The following is a 19,848-nucleotide window of genomic DNA, read 5'->3' on the forward strand; positions in this document are numbered from 1 at the left end:
TCTCTCTCTCTAATTTTCGAAAATATCTTCCCTCTTTTTCAAAAATTTCTTTTTAATTATCTAATTATTCTTATTTTTATTTTTGATTTTAAAAATTTTCGAAAAATACTAACATTTTTCAAAAAAAAAAAACCATTTTTAAAAATCACTAACTCTTTTTCAAAAATATTTTTCGAAAATTCTCCCTCTCCCATCTTATTCTATTTATTTATTCATTTACTAACATCTCATCTCACATCTCAACCCTCCTCACAGTTGTGTTTCTTCCATTACATTACATTCTTTGTCTCCCCCTCTTCTTCTACTCACACAGGGATCCCTGTACTGTGGTATAAAGGATCTCTATTATTATTATTTTTCTGTGCCCTCTTCTTTATCATATGAGCAGGAGTAAGGACAAGAATATTCTTGTTGAAGCAGATCCAGAACCTGAAAGGACTCTGAAGAGAAAACTAAGAGAAGCTAAATTACAACAATCCAGAGATAACCTTTCAGAAATTTTCGAACAGGAAGAGGAGATGGCAGCCGAAAATAATAATAATGGAAGGAGAATGCTTGGTGACTTTACTGCACCTAATTCAAATTTACATGGAAGAAGCATCTCCATTCCTGCCATTGGAGCAAACAACTTTGAGCTGAAACCTCAATTAGTTTCTCTGATGCAGCAGAACTGCAAGTTTCATGGACTTCCATCTGAAGATCCTTTTCAGTTCTTAACTGAATTCTTGCAGATATGTGATACTGTTAAGACTAATGGAGTAGATCCTGAAGTCTACAGGCTCATGCTTTTCTCTTTTGCTGCAAGAGACAGAGCTAGAGTGTGGTTGGACTCTCAACCCAGAGATAGCCTGAACTCTTGGGATAAGCTGGTCACGGCTTTCTTAGCCAAGTTCTTTCCTCCTCAAAAGCTGAGCAAGCTTAGAGTGGATGTTCAAACCTTCAGACAGAAAGAAGGTGAATCCCTCTATGAAGCTTGGGAAAGATACAAACAGTTGATCAAAAAGTGTCCTTCTGACATGCTTTCAGAATGGACCATCCTGGATATATTCTATGATGGTTTATCTGAGTTATCAAAGATGTCATTGGATACTTCTGCAGGTGGATCCATTCACCTAAAGAAAACGCCTGCAGAAGCTCAAGAACTCATTGACATGGTTGCTAATAACCAGTTCATGTACACTTCTGAGAGGAATCCTGTAAGTAATGGGACGCCTATGAAGAAGGGAGTTCTTGAAGTTGATACTCTGAATGCCATATTGGCTCAGAACAAAATACTGACTCAGCAAGTCAATATGATTTCTCAGAGTCTGAATGGAATGCAAGCTGCATCCAACAGTACTCAAGAGGCATCTTCTGAAGAAGAAGCTTATGATCCTGAGAACCCTGCAATAGCAGAGGTAAATTATATGGGTGAACCTTATGGAAACACCTATAATCCATCATGGAGAAATCATCCAAATTTCTCATGGAAGGATCAAAAGCCTCAACAAGGCTTTAATAATGGTGGAAGAAACAGGTTTAGCAATAGCAAGCCTTTTCCATCATCCACTCAGCAACAGACAGAGAACTCTGAACAAAATACTTCTAATTTAGCAAACTTAGTCTCTGATCTATCTAAGGCCACTGTGAGTTTCATGAATGAAACAAGGTCTTTCATTAGAAATTTGGAAGCACAAGTGGGCCAGCTGAGTAAAAGGATCACTGAAATCCCTCCTAGTACTCTCCCAAGCAATACAGAAGAGAACCCAAAAGGAGAGTGCAAGGCCATTGACATAAGCACCATGGCCGAACCTGCAAGGGAAGGAGAGGACGTGAATCCCAAGGAGGAGGACCTCCTGGGACGTCCAGTGATCAATAAAGAGCTTCCCTCTGAGGAACCAAAGGACTCTGAGGCTCATCTAGAGACCATAGAGATTCCATTGAACCTCCTTATGCCCTTCATGAGCTTTGATGAGTATTCCTCTTCTGAAGAGAATGAGGATGTTACTGAAGAGAAAACTGCCAAATTTCTTAGTGCAATCATGAAGCTGAATGCCAAATTATTTGGTATTGAAACTTGGGAAGATGAACCTCCCTTGTTCATCAATGAACTAAGTGATATGGATCAACTGACATTGCCTCAGAAGAGACAGGATCCTGGAAAGTTCATAATACCTTGTACCATAGGCACCATGATCTTTAAGGCTCTGTGTGACCTGGGTTCAGGAATAAACCTCATGCCTCTCTCTGTAATAGAGAAACTGGGAATCTATGGGGTGCAAGCTGCTAAAATCTCATTAGAGATGGCAGACAATTCAAGAAAACAGGCTTATGGACAAGTAGAAAACGTGTTAGTAAAGGTTGAAGGCCTTTACATCCCTGCTGATTTCATAGTCCTGGATACTGGAAAGGAAGAGGATGAATCCATCATCCTAGGAAGACCTTTCCTGGCCACAGCAAGAGCTGTGATTGATGTTGATAGAGGTGAAATAGTCCTTCAATGGAATAAGGACTCCCTTGTGTTTGAAACTCAAGGATCTCCCTCTGCAACCATGGAGAGGAAGCAGAAAAAGCTTCTCTCAAAGCAGAGTCAACCAGAGCCCCCACAGTCAAACTCTAAGTTTGGTGTTGGGAGGCCACAACCAAACTCTAAGTTTGGTGTTGAACTCCCATATCCAAACTCTAAGTTTGGTGTTGGAGAGTCTCAACAAAGCTCTACACATCTGTGAGGCTCCATGAGAGCCCACTGTCAAGCTATTGACATTAAAGAAGCGCTGGTTGGGAGGCAACCCAATTTTTATTTATCTAACTATATTTTTCTTAGTTATATGTCTTTGTAGGTTCATGATCATGTGGAGTCACAAAATAAATATAAAAATTGAAAACGGAATCAAAAATAGCAGAAGAAAAATCACACCCTGGAGGAGCATCTGTCGGCGTTCAGCGCCAGAACAGAGCATGGTTCTGGCGCTGAACGCCCAAAATGGGCAGCTTCTGGGCGCTGAACGCCAGAACAGGCATGGTTCTGGCATTCAACGCCAGAAATGGCACACAAATGGGCGTTGAACGCCCAAAATGGCCACCAACCTGGCGCTGAATGGCCAGAGTTGTGTGCAAAGGCATTTTTTACATGCCTAATGGGTGCAGGGATGTAAATCTTTGAACACCTCAGGATCTGTGGACCCCACAGGATCCCTACCTACCTCCACTCACTTCTTCTCACCACTTTCTTTCACACAACCCCATAAACACTCTTCCCCAAAAACCCTTCACTAATCACCTTAAACTCTCTTCCCCATCACCTCTTCACCACTCACATCCATCCACTCTTCCCCATAAACCTACCTCATAAACTCCACCTACCTTCAAAAATTCAAAACCAATTTCCCACCCACACCCACCCATATGGCCGAAACCTTTCCCCCCTCCCTTCCCTATATAAAGCCCTCCATTCTTCATCAAATTCACACAACACACCCCTCTACACCCTTCTTGGCCGAAACACTCCCCACTCTCCCTCTCCTCCATTTCTTCTTCTTCTTCATCTATTCTTTTTTTTATTGCTCGAGGGCGAGCAAAATTCTAAGTTTGGTGTGGTAAAAGCATAAGCTTTTTGTTTTTCCATTACCATTGATGGCACCTAAGACCGGAGAATCCTCTAGAAAGGGGAAAGGGAAGACAAAAGCTTCCACATCCGAGTCATGGGAGATGGAAAAGTTCATCTCCAAAGCCCATCAAGACCACTTCTATGATGTTGTGGCCAAGAAGAAGGTGATCCCTGAGGTCCCTTTCAAACTCAAAAGAAATGAGTATCCGGAGATCCGACATGAAATTCAAAGAAGAGGTTGGGAAGTTCTAACAAATCCCATCCAACAAGTCGGCATCCTAATGGTTCAAGAGTTCTATGCCAATGCATGGATCACCAAGAACCATGATCAAAGTAAGAACCCGGATCCAAAGAACTATGTTACAATGGTTTGGGGGAAATACTTAGATTTTAGTTCGGAGAATGTGAGGTTGGCGTTTAACTTGCCCATGATGCAAGGAGATGAACGCCCCTACACTAGAAGGGTCAACTTTAATCAAAGGTTGGACCAAGTCCTTATGGACATATACGTGGAAGGAGCTCAATGGAAGATTGACTCCAAAGACAAGCCGGTTCAACTAAGAAGATTGGACCTCAAGCCTGTAGCTAGAGGATGGTTGGAATTCATTCAATTCTCAATCATTCCCACTAGCAACCGGTCTGAAGTTACTATAGACCGGGCCATCATGATCCATAGCATCATGATTGGAGAAGAGGTGGAAGTTCATGAGATTATACCTCAAGAACTCTACAAGGTGGCTGACAAGTCCTCCACTATGGCAAGGTTAGCCTTTCCTCACCTCATCTGCCACCTATGCAATTCGGCTGGGATTGACATAGAGGGAGATATCCTCATTAAAGAGGACAAGCCCATCACTAAAAAGAAGATGGAGCAAGCAAGAGAGCCCATTCATGAAGCTCAAGAGGCGTATGAAGCTCATCACCATGAGATCCCAGAAATGCTTCAAATGCACTTCCCTCCACAAAACTATTGGGAGCAAATCAACACCTCCCTAGGAGAATTGAGTTCCAATATGGGACAACTAAGGGTGGAACATCAAGAGCACTCCATCATGCTCTATGAAATCAGAGAAGATCAAAAAGCAATGAGGGAGGAGAAACAAAGACAAGGAAGAGACATAGAAGAGCTCAAGGACATCATTGGTTCCTCAAGAAGGAAACGCCACCATCACTAAGGTGGATTCATTCCTTGTTCTTATTTCTTCTGTTTTTCGTTTTCTATGTTATGTGCTTATCTATGTTTGTGTCTTCATTACATGATCATTAGTAGTTAGTAACTTTGTCTTAAAGTTATAAATGTCCTATGAATCCATCACCTCTCTTAATTGAAAAATATTTTAATTCAAAAGAACAAGAAGTACATGAGTTTCGAATTTATCCTTGAACTTAGCTTAATTATATTGATGTGGTGACAATGCTTCTTGTTTTCTGAATGTATGCTTGAACAGTGCATATGTCTTTTGAAGTTGTTGTTTAAGAATGTTAAATATGTTGGCTCTTGAAAGAATGATGACTAGGAGACATGTTATTTGATAATCTGAAAAATAAAAAAAATGATTCTTGAAGCAAGAAAAAGCAGCAAAGAACAAAGCTTGCAGAAAAAAAGGGGGGGGGGGCAAAAAAATAGAAAGAAAAAGAAAAAACAAGCAGAAAAAGCCAAAAGCTCTTAAAACCAAGAGGCAAGAGCAAAAAGCCAATAACCCTTAAAACCAAAAGGCAAGGGAAATAAAAAGAATCCCAAGGCTTTGAGCATCAGTGGATAGGAGGGCCTAACGGAATAAAATCCTGGTCTAAGCGGCTAAACCAAGCTGTCCCTAACCATGTGCTTGTGGCGTGTAGGTGTCAAGTGAAAACTTGAGACTGAGCGGTTAAAGTCAAGGTCCAAAGCAAAAAAAAAAAAAAAAAGAGTGTGCTTAAGAACCCTGGACACCTCTAATTGGGGACTTTAGCAAAGCTGAGTCACAATCTGAAAAGGTTCACCCAATTATGTGTCTGTGGCATTTATGTATCCGGTGGTAATACTGGAAAACAAAGTGCTTAGGGCCACGACCAAGACTCATAAAGAAGCTGTGTTCAAGAATCATCATACTGAACTAGGAGAATCAATAACACTATCTGAACTCTGAGTTCCTATAGAAGCCAATCATTCTGAACTTCAATGGATAAAGTGAGATGCCAAAACTATTCAAGAGGCAAAAAGCTACAAGTCCCGCTCATTTGATTGGAGCTATGTTTCATTGATAGTTTGGAATTTATAGTATATTCTCTTCTTTTTATCCTATTTGATTTTCAGTTGCTTGGGGACAAGCAACAATTTAAGTTTGGTGTTGTGATGAGCGGATAATTTATATGCTTTTTGGCATTGTTTTTAGTATGTTTTTAGTAGGATCTAGTTACTTTTAGGGATGTTTTTATTATTTTTTATGTTAAATTCACATTTCTGGACTTTACTATGAGTTTGTGTGTTTTTCTGTGATTTCAGGTATTTTCTGGCTGAAATTGAGGGACTTGAGCAAAAATCAGATTCAGAGGTTGAAGAAGGACTGCTGATGCTGTTGGATTCTGACCTCCCTGCTCTAAAAGTGGATTTTCTGGAGCTACAGAACTCGAAATGGCGCACTTCCAATTGCATTGGAAAGTAGACATCCAGGGATTTCCAGAAATATATAATAGTCCATACTTTGGCCAAGAATAGATGACGCAAACTGGCGTTCAACGCCAGCTCTCTGCCCAATTCTGGCGTCCAGCGCCAGAAAAGGATCCAAAACCAGAGTTGAACGCCAGAAATGGATCAAAACCTGGCGTTCAACTCCACAAATGGCCTTTGCACGTGGAAAGTTAAAGCTCAGCCCAAGCACACACCAAGTGGGCCCCGGAAGTGAATTTATGCATCAATTACTTACTCATGTAAACCCTAGTGACTAGTTTATTATAAATAGGACCTTTTACTATTGTATTAACCATCTTTGGACGCCTGGTTCTTAGATCAGGGGGGCTGGCCATTCGGCCATGCCTAGACCTTTCACTTATGTAATTTTAACGGTAGAGTTTCTTCACTCCATAGATTAAGGTGTGGAGCTCTGCTGTTCCTCAAAGATTAATGCAAAGTACTACTGTTTTCTATTCAATTCATCTTGTTTCGCTTCTAAGATATTCATTCGTACTTCAATCTGAATGTGATGAACGTGACAATCATCATCATTCCCTATGAACGCGTGCCTGACAACCACTTCCTTTCTACCTTCGACTGAATGAGTATCTCTTAGATCTCTTAATCAGAATCTTCGTGGCGTAAGCTAGAATGATGGCGGCATTCAAGAGAATCCGGAAAGTCTAAACCTTGTCTGTGGTATTCCGAGTAGGATTCAATGATTGGATGACTGTGACGAGCTCCAAACTCGCGATTGCAGGGCGTTAGTGACAGACGCAAAAGGATAGTAAATCCTATTCCAACATGATCGAGAACCGACAGATGAATAGCCGTGCCGTGATAGGGTGCGTTGATCATTTTCACTGAGAGGATAAGATGAAGCTATTGACAAAGGTGATGCCTCCAGACGATTAGCCGTGCCGTGACAGGGCATTGGATCATTTTCCCAAGAGATGACCGAAAGTAGCCGTTGACAATGGTGATGTATCACATAAAGCCAGCCATGGAAAGGAGTAAGACTGACTGGATGAAGATAGCAGGAAAGCAGAGGTTTAGAGGAACGAGAAGCATCTCTATTCGCTTATCTGAAATTCTCACCAATGAATTACATAAGTATTTCTATCCCTATTTTATTAATTATTATTCGAAAACACCATTATCAATTTATATCTGCCTAACTGAGATTTGCAAGGTGACCATAGCTTGCTTCATATCAACAATCTCCGTGGGATTCGACCCTTACTCACGTAAGGTATTACTTGGACGACCCAGTGCACTTGCTGGTTAGTTACACGGAGTTGTGAACCATGGTCTTGGCATCATGTTTTTGGCGCCATTACCAGGGAAAGGAAGAGCGATGAATTTTACATAATTAAAGTGTAATCACGATTCCACGTACCATAATTCATAACTAAATTATTTACAAAGTAAGAAAGAAAAGAAAAGAAATTGATGGTGAACAAAGAGGGTCCTAAGACTTCCCCCCAATCCAGGATGACTAATTCTATGAAACTAAGGCCTTTATATAGGCTCTCCTAAATTACAAACTTAAATAAAATTAAAAGCAAATTACAATAAAATAAAAATAAACTATTCTAGATGCTTCTTGTGGCCTTGATTGATTGATAAGTGTGGCTTGAATGAGAGTTGGAGTGGGCCTGGTTGAAGGTTGGAGGCTGCAGGGAGAATCGGCGTGTGGTTTCAAGTGCTACACCCAATAGATGGAGTATGACCCACTTTGCACGCTGAATAGATGGAGTTGTTTGGGCCTCAAATTGAATATCCACTATGAAGTATTATATATTGTTAGAAAGCCTTGGATGTCAGATTTCTAAATTTTTTAAAATCAACTCATTTAGATCTTTGTAGCTCAAGTTATGTCCAGTTGAAGGTGAAGAGGTCAGTCTGTCAAGTACCCCGGCGTCCCATGCCCACTTCTAAAGTGTCGTGCCCTTTGTGTTGTGAAACTGGCGTACCACGCCCACTCTTTGGCGTGCCATGCCTTCAATGATACATAAAATCTTCCTCTCTAGCCATTAGAACTAGCGTGCCATGCCTAGAACCTGGCGTGCCATGCCCATTATGAAAATAGAGCTGGCGTGCCACACCTTCGAGCTGGCGTGCCACGCCCAGGTTTTGCAACGCTGAAGTAATAGCATTTTCACCTTCATGTTTAATGTCCACCATAAAGTGTTATATATTTTTGGAAATCTCTTGATGTTAGCTTTCCAACGCCTTTAACATCACATCATTTGGATCTCTACAACTCAAGTTATGTTCCTTTGAAGATGAAAAGGTCAGGCTGGTAACTCTGCAGGGATGTATTTTGCTTCTTGTGTTTTTGGGGTCAATATATTCCTCAATTCCAGTGTTCATCATAAAGTGTTATATATGGTTGGAAAGCCTAGATGTCTACTTTCTAATGGCACTAGAATCACTTCATTTGGAGTTGGGTAGATCAAGATATTTTCATTTGAATAAGAGAAGGTCAAGCTGGAATATGCCCCGGCATGCCACGCCCAATGCTTGGCATGCCACGCCTATAGTGGGATCAAAATCACTCCTCTGAAACTTAAGCCTGGTGTACCACGCCCAAAACACCAAGTGGCATGAGCTCTTTGAGATCTTGGCTTCACAAACTTGGCGTGCCACGCCCATAGCACCAAGTGGCACGCCCATGTTGGAACTGCATTCTTTCAAGCTTGGTGTGCCACGCCTAGAACCCATGTGGCACGCCCAAGTCACAATTAAGGTTGACGTGCCACGCCTTCGACATCAAGTGGCACGCCCATGTTGAACTCTTCAATCTCTCTTGCTGGAATGTTGGCTTGGTGTACCACGCCCAGAGCACCAAGTGGCACGCTCATTGATGAGAATTGGCTTCAAAAGCTTGGCGTGCCACGCCCATAAGTTCAAGTGGCAGACCCAGCCTTATTTGTTGTTTCCTTCCCTTTTTGTTGCTCTTTTCACCCGAAATTCAACACAAACCCATTTCAAAGTAATGTACCATAATATTTATCATTTGGTTCATGGAATTGCATTGATTCAATGAGATTATGCTCTTTTTATGGTCCTTTTAGATAAGAAAAAGAGGTAGATTATGCAAGTCATCACAACACCAAACTTAAACTTTGCTTGTCCTCAAGCAAATAAAGAATCATGCAATAAAGTTTGACAAACCAAGGTGAGAAGAGTAGCAATTTTTATGTTTATGGTTGGCTAGTTTCTTATGCATGCTACAATCATAAAAGAGATTCAAATGATTGATGCTTCTATTTTGCTCATTTTATGAAATCTTTTTCTTTATGTTCCTTCCTTGAAGCAAGCTTTTAATTCTTTTCTTATCTTAGCTTCTTGGGTGCTTTGCACCATGCATTGAAAGCTACGACTCTAAATGCTTTATTTTCAAGTATTACCACTTGATACATAAGCACCACAAGCATTTAATTAGAGGACTCTTTAAGTTCATTTGTGTCTTTTCTTTACTCTCTAATCATTGATGCTCAGAGCCTTGAGCTTTGAGGGAGTGATTTTGCACTTGAGCCTAGCCTTGACTCTAAGTGTTTTGTTTTCAAGCTTTTTGCTTGATACATAAACACCACAAGTACTTAACAAATGAATTGTCATTGGTACTCAGAGCCTTCAGGTTTCTCATTCTTTCCCTTTTCTTTTTCTTGCCTTACTTGCATTTGCTTCTTCAAGGTTTTCATGATTTCAAAAAAAAAAAAAATCATAAAATATCCTAGATGAAAACTTCAATTAAATAAATTCAAATGCAATTGAGCAACAAGAATCATGCTAGCTTCCCAATACTTATAAGCTCATGCTCACTTCTTCTTTAATTACCTTGTTTGTTTATGATCATGAAACTAAATTACTTTAAACTCACAAAATTCAAGATGGTAGTCATGGTATTATAGTAACATGTTACAAATCAACAATCAAGCTATGCTTATTCACAGCACACATGCATACAGAGAAAATAGAAGACAATCATGCAATTTAAAGTGCTAGAAATAAGTAAGAGGAAAAAGGAACGTTACCACCTTGTAGTTCATCTTCATTGTTGTTGTCCTTTTCCTCCTATTCTTTCCCTTCCCACACCAAACTTAGAATGATTGCTTGTCCTCAAGCAACAAATAAAATAGTGGTGATGGGATTCATGATGGGTCATGAATGTCTTAAACAATGAAATGTTAGTAGTACCTGTGTTTTAGGCAAGCAAAATTAAGAATCACAATAAAGGCACAAGAAAGAAACAGAGGCAATGTGATTGCATTAATAAGTGGTGTGCATGGTACATGGCATGAAAAATAAGTGGCAACACCAAACTTAGAATGCAATCATATGCTAACTTATTGAAAATAAACAAAGCCAAAGAAAGGAAATGTTACTTATGGTTAGGTTGCCTCCCAACAAGCGCTCTTTTAATATCATCAGCTTGACATGTTGTTCTCAACTTTCTTCCTCTTCTTCCAGTTTATTAAGAGGAATGACCTCAAAGAAAAAGAAGAGTAAGTTGATGTCCCCTGTTTTGGCCTCTTCCCAACAAGCTTTCTTTTGGTATTTGCTTGATTTGCTTTGCGTGTTGGGGCAGGGGTTGGATTGTTTGCAGTTGACCTTCTCTTTTTCATGGTTATAGGCAATTGTTTCTTGGTCACAATCCTTTTTTCAGTACTTTTGTTAGTTGCCTTCACTTCTTTGATTTCAGAACTTGGGTGTTGTGAGATGGTTGGAGTATCCTCTTTATCAAGAACTTCTTGGAATGGTGGCTCACTTGGTACAAAGATCTCTTCTTCTTGCTCTACCAATTCCTCATTTTCCCCCTCATTAAGCACTTCTCCACTCCTTGAGCTGATGACATGATATTCTTCCCCTGGCCAAGGGAAGACATTGGTTGGTTCATCAACAAATTGTTGTGCCCTTTGTCTCACGTGCTCTTCTTGATTTCTCCTTGAGATTTCCATATCTATAATACTTTCTCTGTTCTTTTTCCTTAAGGACTCAATGAGATAGCCAATTGAGGCTTGGGTCTGGGAAAGTTGTTCTAATACAAATGCCAGAGAAGGATTTTGATGAGTTTGTGGAGGTGCATAGGTTGGACAATTACGGGGTGATGGTTCTTGATGAATGGGATATACATCATTAAATTCCCTTCCCTAGCCACAAGTTGAGTAGTAATCAAAATATGGACCAATTTGTGGCTCTGGAAAGTATCTCATTTTATGTTCTTGATACTCCCACCCACCATGAGCATAATAACGTGAGTCATTCTGTGGTGGTGGGAAGTGTCCCAAGAAAATTTGATTGATCATTTTGTGGCCCTGGAGCATATCCCAATTGGGTGGATTGCTCATAATTTATCATTCCTTGGTGATATTTCCAGCCACCATTAGGATAATGACTTGAATCATTTTGTGGTGGTGGGCAATATCCCATATGACATGATTGATCAAAATGTGAGGTAGACTCCATTCTTACTTGCAAAATACTCTGTCTCAAACAATAATCACAAAAGAAAATTGGAATCCCCATTGTCACAGATGAGGGATTCTTAGTGAGGCAATAACACAAACACCTTACTAGTGAGAGAAATTTAAAAAAATTAAATGACAAAAACAAAAAGAAAGAAAGAAAGTGTCTAATCTAGGTAATCAACCAACCAGTAGTTTGTTAATCACAATTAATCCTCGGCAACGGTGCCATAAAACTTGATCGACCGGAATTCACTCCCTATATAAAATGAATCCGTTCTTTGGCAAGCGCACCAAATATCGTCAAGTAATAACCCACTAGGAGTGGGGTCGAATCCTACAGAGATTAACAGATTAAAGCAAACAATAGTTAATTGATTATCTTAGTTAGACTATTCAGATTGGAGTGATAAGCAAATAGAATTGTAAATTGCATGAAAGTAAAGGAAAGCAATAAAGTGCAATAAGGTAAATGGCAAGGAAAGTAAAGTACAAGAAAGTAAAGTGCTGGAAATGTAAAGTGCAGAAAATATAAATGACCATAAAGTAAATAAAAGAAAGAAAGATAAAATAAGCATTGGGATCAAGAGATATTGCATTCTCCAGATTAATTGATTTAATCTCATCTTCAAACATGCAACTCATTGACCTCTTGGCAATCATGATTGATTAAGCCCCAATTCCTTGGTGACTCAATCTCTCAAATCTTGATCAATAGCCAATTCCTTGGTCTAATTGCTCATGAGAAGAGATGAAGAATGGTCCTTGATTATACCACACACTTTTCTAAACCCAAGTAATGGAGAGATTTTATGTCACCATATCCCTTCCAAAACCCAAATCTATTCAAGTGTGAGAAAGAATTTCAAGCATGGTTTTATGTTTTCTCTTCCAAGATTCCCATAAAACCCAATTGCATTCAATCTCTTTTCCAAGATAATTGAATGCTAGAATGAAAAATAAAATTCTTTCTTGTAAATCAAGAGAGATGAATAAAAGAAGAAGAATAAAAACAATCAATCCATCAAATAGCAATAGAGCTCTCTTTCCTAATGGAAAGAGTTAGTAATTCATAACTAAATTATTTACAAAGTAAGAAAAAAAAGAGAAGAAATTGATGGTGAACAAAGAGGGTCCTAAGACGTTCCCCCAATCCAGCATGACTAATTCTATGAAACTAAGGCCTTTATATAGGCTCTCCTAAATTACAAACTTAAATAAAATTAAAAGCAAATTACAATGAAATAAAAATAAACTATTCTAGATGCTTCTTGTGGCCTTGATTGATTGATAAGTGTGGCTTGAATGAGAGTTGGAGTGGGCCTGGTTGAAGGTTGGAGGCTGCAGGGAGAATTGGCGTGTGGTTTCAAGTGCCACGCCCAATAGATGGAGTATGACCCACTTTGCACGTTGAATAGATGGAGTTGTTTGGGGCTCATATTGAATGTCCACTATAAAGTATTATATATTGTTAGAAAGTCCTGAATGTAAGCTTTCTAACTTTTTTAAAATCAACTCATTTAAACCTATGTCGCTTAAGTTATGCCCAGTTGAAGGTGAAAAGGTCAGTTTATCAAGTACCCCAGCATGCCACGCCCACTTCTGAAGTGCCACGCCCTTTGTGTTGTGAAACTGGCATGCCACGCCCACTCTTTAGCGTGCCACGCCTTCAATGATGCATAAAATCTTCCTCTCTGGTCATTAGAACTGGCGTGCCACGCCCATTATGAATATAGAGCTGGTGTGCCACGCCCAGGTTTTGCAACGCTAAAATAATGGCTTTTTTCACCTCCATATTTAATGTCCACCATTTAGTGTTATATATCGTTAGAAAGCTCTTTATGCCAGCTTTCCAACGCTTCTAACATTACATCATTTGGACTTCTACAACTCAAGTTATGTTCCTTTGAAGATGAAGAGGTCAGGCTGGTAACGCTGCAGGGATGTGTTTTGTTCCTTGTGTTTTCAGGGTCAATATCTTCCTCAATTCCAGTGTCCATCATAATGTTTTATATATGGTTGGAAACCCCTGGATGTCTACTTTCTAATGGCACTGAAATCATATCATTTGAAGTTGGGTAGCTCAAGATATTTTCATTTGAATGAGAGGAGGCCAGGCTGGTATATGCCTGGTGCACGAAATTGTGATCTCAGGCAACGGAGCCAAAAACTCTGTACGCACATCTTAATAGATTGTTTTTCATTCACAACTTCGATACAACTAACCAGCAAGTGCACTGGGTCGTCCAAGTAATAAAGCTTACATGAGTAAGGGTCGATCCCACGGAGATTGTTGGTATGAAGCAAGCTATGGTCATCTTGTAAATCTCAGTCAGGCAGATATTAAAAGGTTATAATATTTTCGAATAATAATAATAAATAAATAGAAAATAAAGATAGAAATACTTATGTAAATCATTGGTGAGAATTTCAGATAAGCGTATAGAGATGCTTTGGTTCCTCTGAACCTCTGCTTTCCTGCTGTCTTCATCCAATCAATCCTACTCCTTTCCATGGCTGGCTTTATGTAAGGGCATCACCGTTGTCAATGGCTACTTCTTATCCTCTTTGGAAAATGGTCCGATGCGCTGTCACTGCATGGCTAATCATCTGGAGGCATCACCGTCGTTAATGGCTACATCCCATCCTCTTGTGAAAATGGTCCAAATGCTCTGTCACGGCACGACTAATCATCTGAGGTTCTCGATCATACTGGAATAGGATTCACCCTCCTTTTGCGTCTGTCACTACGCCCAACACTCGCGAGTTTGAAGTTTGTCACAGTCATTCAATCCCAGAATCCTACTCGGAATACCACAGACAAGGTTTAGACTTTCCGGATTCTCATCAATGCCGCTATCAATCTAGCTTACACCACAAAGATTCTGATTAAGAGATCCAAGAGATAATCATTGAATCGAAGGTAGAACGGAAGTGGTTGTCAGGCACGCGTTCATAGGGAATGATGATGATTGTCACGTTCATCACATTCATGTTGAAGTGCGAATGAATATCTTAGAAGCGGAATAAGTTGAATTGAAAAGAAAAACAGTAGTACTTTGCATTAATTCATGAGGAACAGCAGAGCTCCACACCTTAATCTATGGAGTGTAGAAACTCTACCGTTGAAAATACATAAGTGAAAGGTCCAGGCATGGCCGAGAGGCCAGCCCCCAAAACGTGATCACAGGATTAAAAATACAATCCAGGATGTCAAATATAATAGTAAAAAGTCCTATTTATACTAAACTAGTTACTAGGGTTTACAGAAGTAAGTAATTGATGCATAAATCCACTTTCGGGGCCCACTTGGTGTGTGCTTGGGCTGAGCTTGAATGTTACACGTGCAGAGGCTCTTTCTGGAGTTGAACGCCAGGTTGTAACGTATTTCTGGCGTTCAACTCTGGTTTGTGACGTGTTTCTGGCGTTTAACTCCAGACAGCAGCGTAGAACTGGCGTTCATCGCCCTTTTACGTCATCTAAACTCGGTCAAAGTATGGACTATTATACATTGCTGGAAAGCCCTGTATGTCTACTTTCCAAAGCAATTAGAAGCGCGCCATTTTAAGTTCTGTAGCTTCAGAAAATCCACTTTGAGTGCAGCGAGGTCAGAATCCAACAGCATCAGCAGTCCTTCTTCTACCTCTGAATCTGATTTTTGCTCAAATCCCTCAATTTCAGCCAGAAAATACCTGAAATCACAGAAAAACACACAAACTCATAGTAAAGTCCAGAAATGTGAATTTAACATAAAAACTAATGAAAACATCCCTAAAAGTAACTAGATTCTACTAAAAACATACTAAAAAAATGCCAAAAAGCGTATAAATTATCCGGTCATCACAACACCAAACTTAAATTGTTGCTTATCCCCAAGCAACTGAAAATCAAATAGGATAAAAAGAAGAGAATATACTATAAATTCCAAAATATCAATGAAACATAGCTCCAATCAGATGAGCGGGACTTGTAGCTTTTTGCCTCTTGAATAGTTTTGGCATCTCATTTTATCCATTGAGGTTCAGAATGATTGGCATCTATAGGAACTCAGAGTTCAGGTAGTGTTATTGATTCTCCTAGTTCAGTATGATGATTCTTGAACACAGCTATTTTATGAGTCTTGGCCGTGGCCCCAAGCACTTTGTTTTCCAGTATTACCACCGGATACATAAATGCCACAGACACATAACTGGGTGAACCTTTTCAGATTGTGACTCAGCTTTGCTAAAGTCCCCAATTAGAGGTGTCCAGGGTTCTTAAGCACACTCTGTTTTTGCTTTGGACCTTGACTTTAACCGCTCAGTCTCAAGTTTTCACTTGACACCTTCACGCCACAAGCACATGGTTAGGGACAGCTTGGTTTAGCCGCTTAGGCCAGGATTTTATTCCTTTAGGCCCTCCTATCCACTGATGCTCAAAGCCTTGGGATCCTTTTTATTTACCTTTTCCTTTTGGTTTTAAGGGTTATTGGCTTTTTGCTCTTGCCTCTTGGTTTTAAGAGCTTTGGCTTTTTCTGCTTGCTTCTCTTTTTTTTTCTATTTTTTTTCACTAATTTTTTTTCTTTCTCTTTTTTTTTTCTGCAAGCTTTGTTCTTTGCTGCTTTTTCTTGCTTCAAGAATCATTTTTATGATTTTTTAGATTATCAAATAACATGTCTCCTTGTCATCATTCTTTCAAGAGCCAACATATTTAACATACTTAAACAACAACTTCAAAAGACATATGCACTGTTCAAGCATTCATTTAGAAAACAAGAAGCATTGTCACCACATCAACATAATTAAACTAAGTTCAAGGATAAATTCGAAACTCATGTACTTCTTGTTCTTTTGAATTAAAACATTTTTCATTTAAGAGAGGTGATGGATTCATAGGACATTCATAACTTTAAGACATAGTTACTAACTACTAATGATCATGTAATAAGACACAAACATGGATAAGCACTTAATCATAAAGAAAACGAAAAACAGAGAATGTAAGAACAAGGAATGAGTCCACCTTAGTGATGGTGGCGTTTCCTTCTTGAGGAACCAATGATGTCCTTGAGCTCTTCTATGTCTCTTCCTTGTCTTTGTTGCTCCTCCCTCATTACTTTTTGATCTTCTCTAATTTCATGAAGGATGATGGAGTGCTCTTGATGTTCCACCCTTAATTGTCCCATGTTGGAACTTAATTCTCCTAGGGAGGTGTTGATTTGCTCCCAATAGTTTTGTGGAGGAAAATGCATTTGAGGCATCTCCGGAATCTCATGGTGATGAGCTTCATGCGTCTCTTGAGATCTATGAATGGGCTCTCTTGCTTGCTCCATCCTTTTCTTGGTGATGGGCTTCTCTTGCTCAATGGGAATATCTCCTTCTATGAAAGCTCCAGCTGAGTAACATAGATGGCAAATAAGATGAGGAAAAGCTAGCCTTGCCCCAGGAGAGGGCTTTTCGGCTATTTTGTAGAGTTCAAGGGAGATGACTTCATGAACTTCTACTTCCTCTCCAATCATGATGCTATGAATCATGATGGCCCGATCCACAGTAACTTCAGATCGGTTGCTAGTGGGGATGATGGAGCGTTGGATGAACTCTAACCATCCTCTAGCCACAGGCTTGAGGTCCAGTCTTCTTAGTTGAACCGGCTTTCCTTTGGAGTCAATCTTCCATTGATCTCCTTCCACACATATGTCCATGAGGACTTGGTCCAACCTTTGATTAAAGTTGACCCTTCTAGTGTAGGGGCGTGCATCTCCTTGCATCATGGGCAAGTTAAACGCCAACCTCACGTTTTCCAGACTAAAATCTAAGTATTTTCCCCGAACCATGGTGAGATAATTCTTTGGGTTCGGGTTCTTACTTTGATCATGGTTCCTAGTGATCCATGCATTGGCATAGAATTCTTGAACCATTAAGATGCCGACTTGTTGGATGGGTTTTGTTAGAACTTCCCAACCTCTTCTTTGGATTTCATGTCGGATCTCCGGATACTCATTTCTCTTGAGCTTGAAAGGGACCTCGGGGATCACCTTCTTCTTGGCCACAACATCATAGAAGTGGTCTTGATGAGCTTTGGAGATGAATCTTTCCATCTCCCATGACTCGGAGGTGGAAGTTTTTGTTTTCCCTTTCCCTTTTCTAGAGGATTCTTTGGTCTTAGGTGCCATCAATGGTAATAGAAAAACAAAAAGCTTATGCTTTTACCACACCAAACTTAGAATTTATGCTCGCCCTCGAGCAAGAGAAGAAAGAATAGATGAAGAAGAAGAAGAAATGGAGAAGAGGGAGAGAGAGATGTGTTTCGACCAAGGAGGGGAAGAGAGGGTTGTTTTGTGTGAAAATGAAGAAGAATGGAGGGCTTTATATAGGGAAAGGAGGGGGGGTAAGGTTCGGCCATAAGGGTGGGTTTTGGGTGGGAAATTGATTTTGAATTTTGAAGGTAGGTGGAGTTTATGAGGTAGGTTTATGGGGAAGAGTGGATGGATGTGAGTGGTGAAGTGGTGATATGGAAGAGAGATTGAGGTGATTGGTGAAGGGTTTTGGGGAAGAGTGTTTATTGGGAAGAGAGGATGAGCATTGAGAAGAGGGAAGAGAGTGAGTGGTGGTAGGTGGGGATCCTGTGGGGTCCACAGATGCTGAGATGATCCTATGAGGTCCACAAATCCTGAGGTGTCAAGGAATTTCATCCCTGCACCAATTAGGCATGTAAAATGCCTTTTCATGCAATTCTGGCGTTTAAACGCCGAACTGATGCTTGTTCTGGGCGTTCAACGCCCAGATGCAGCATATTTCTGGTGTTGAACGCCAGCCAGATGCTTGTTTCTGGCGTTCAGCGCCAGCTCTTCTTCACTGTGCATTTCTGGCGTCTGGACACCAGGATGCTGCTTGTTTCTGGCGTTCAACGCCAGAAACATGCTCTGTTCTGGCGTTGAACGCCAGACAGATGCTCCTTACTAGCATTTAAACGCCAGTGAGATCCTCCTCCAGGGTGTGATTTTTCTTCTGCTATTTTTGATTCTGTTTTCAATTTTTATATTTATTTTGTGACTCCACATGATCATGAACCTAATAAAACATGAAATAACAATAAAAATAGATTAAAATTAGATAAATAAAAATTGGGTTACCTCCCAACAAGCGCTTCTTTAATGTCAATAGCTTGACAGTGGGCTCTCATGGAGCCTCACAGATGTTCAGAGCATTGTTGAGACTCCCCAACACCAAACTTAGAGTTTGGATATGGGAGTTCAACACCAAACTCAGAGTTTGGTTGTGGCCTCCCAACACCAAACTTAGAGTTTGACTGTGGGGGCTCTGGTTGACTCTGTTTTGAGAGAAGCTTACTGTGCCTCTTTTCCATGTGTACAGAAGGATAACCTTGAGTTTTAAACTCAAGGGAGTCCTCATTCAATTGAAGGACTAGTTCACCTCTGTTAACATCAATCACAGCTCTTGCTGTGGCTAGGAAGGGTCTTCCAAGGATGATGGATTCATCCTCATCCTTCCCAGTATCTAGGATTATGAAATCAGCAGGGATGTAAAGGCCTTCAACCTTTACTAACACATCCTCTACTTGTCCATAAGCCTCTTTTCTTGAGTTATCTGCCATCTCTAATGAGATTCTGGCAGCTTGCACCTCAAAGATTCCCAGTTTCTCCATTACAGAGAGGGGCATGAGGTTTATTCCTGACCCAAGGTCACATAGAGCCTTCTCAAAGGTCATGGTGCCTACGGTACAAGGTATTAGGAACTTTCCAGGATCCTGTTTCTTCTGAGGCAATGTCATTTGATCCAGATCACTTAGTTCATTGGTGAACAAGGGAGGTTCATCTTCCCAAGTCTCAATACCAAATAATTTGGCATTCAGCTTCATGATTGCACCAAGGTACTTGGTAACTTGCTCCTTAGTAACATCCTCATTCTCTTCAGAAGAGGAATACTCATCAGAGCTCATGAATGGCATAAGGAGGTTCAATGGAATCTCTATGGTCTCTAGATGAGTCTCAGATTCCTTTGGTTCCTCAGAGAGAAACTCCTTATTGATCATTGGACGTCCCAGGAGGTCTTCCTCCTTGGGATTCACGTCCTCCCCTTCTTCCTTGGATTCGGCCATGATGGTCATTTCAATGGCCTTGCACTCTCCTTTTGGATTTT

General features: G+C 40.3%; 1 non-coding gene across 1 annotated transcript; it reads right to left on the reverse strand.

Moving 5' to 3' along the window:
- Positions 1–914: 914 nt before the first annotated feature.
- Positions 915–1,022, reverse strand: LOC112761469 (small nucleolar RNA R71). Its single transcript, XR_003181864.1, has one exon. It is a non-coding gene; the product is annotated as a small nucleolar RNA R71 (small nucleolar RNA).
- Positions 1,023–19,848: the final 18,826 nt, after the last annotated feature.

The sequence above is a fragment of the Arachis hypogaea genome, chromosome 16 (genome assembly GCF_003086295.3).
Source record: "Arachis hypogaea cultivar Tifrunner chromosome 16, arahy.Tifrunner.gnm2.J5K5, whole genome shotgun sequence".
NCBI lineage: Eukaryota > Viridiplantae > Streptophyta > Magnoliopsida > Fabales > Fabaceae > Arachis > Arachis hypogaea.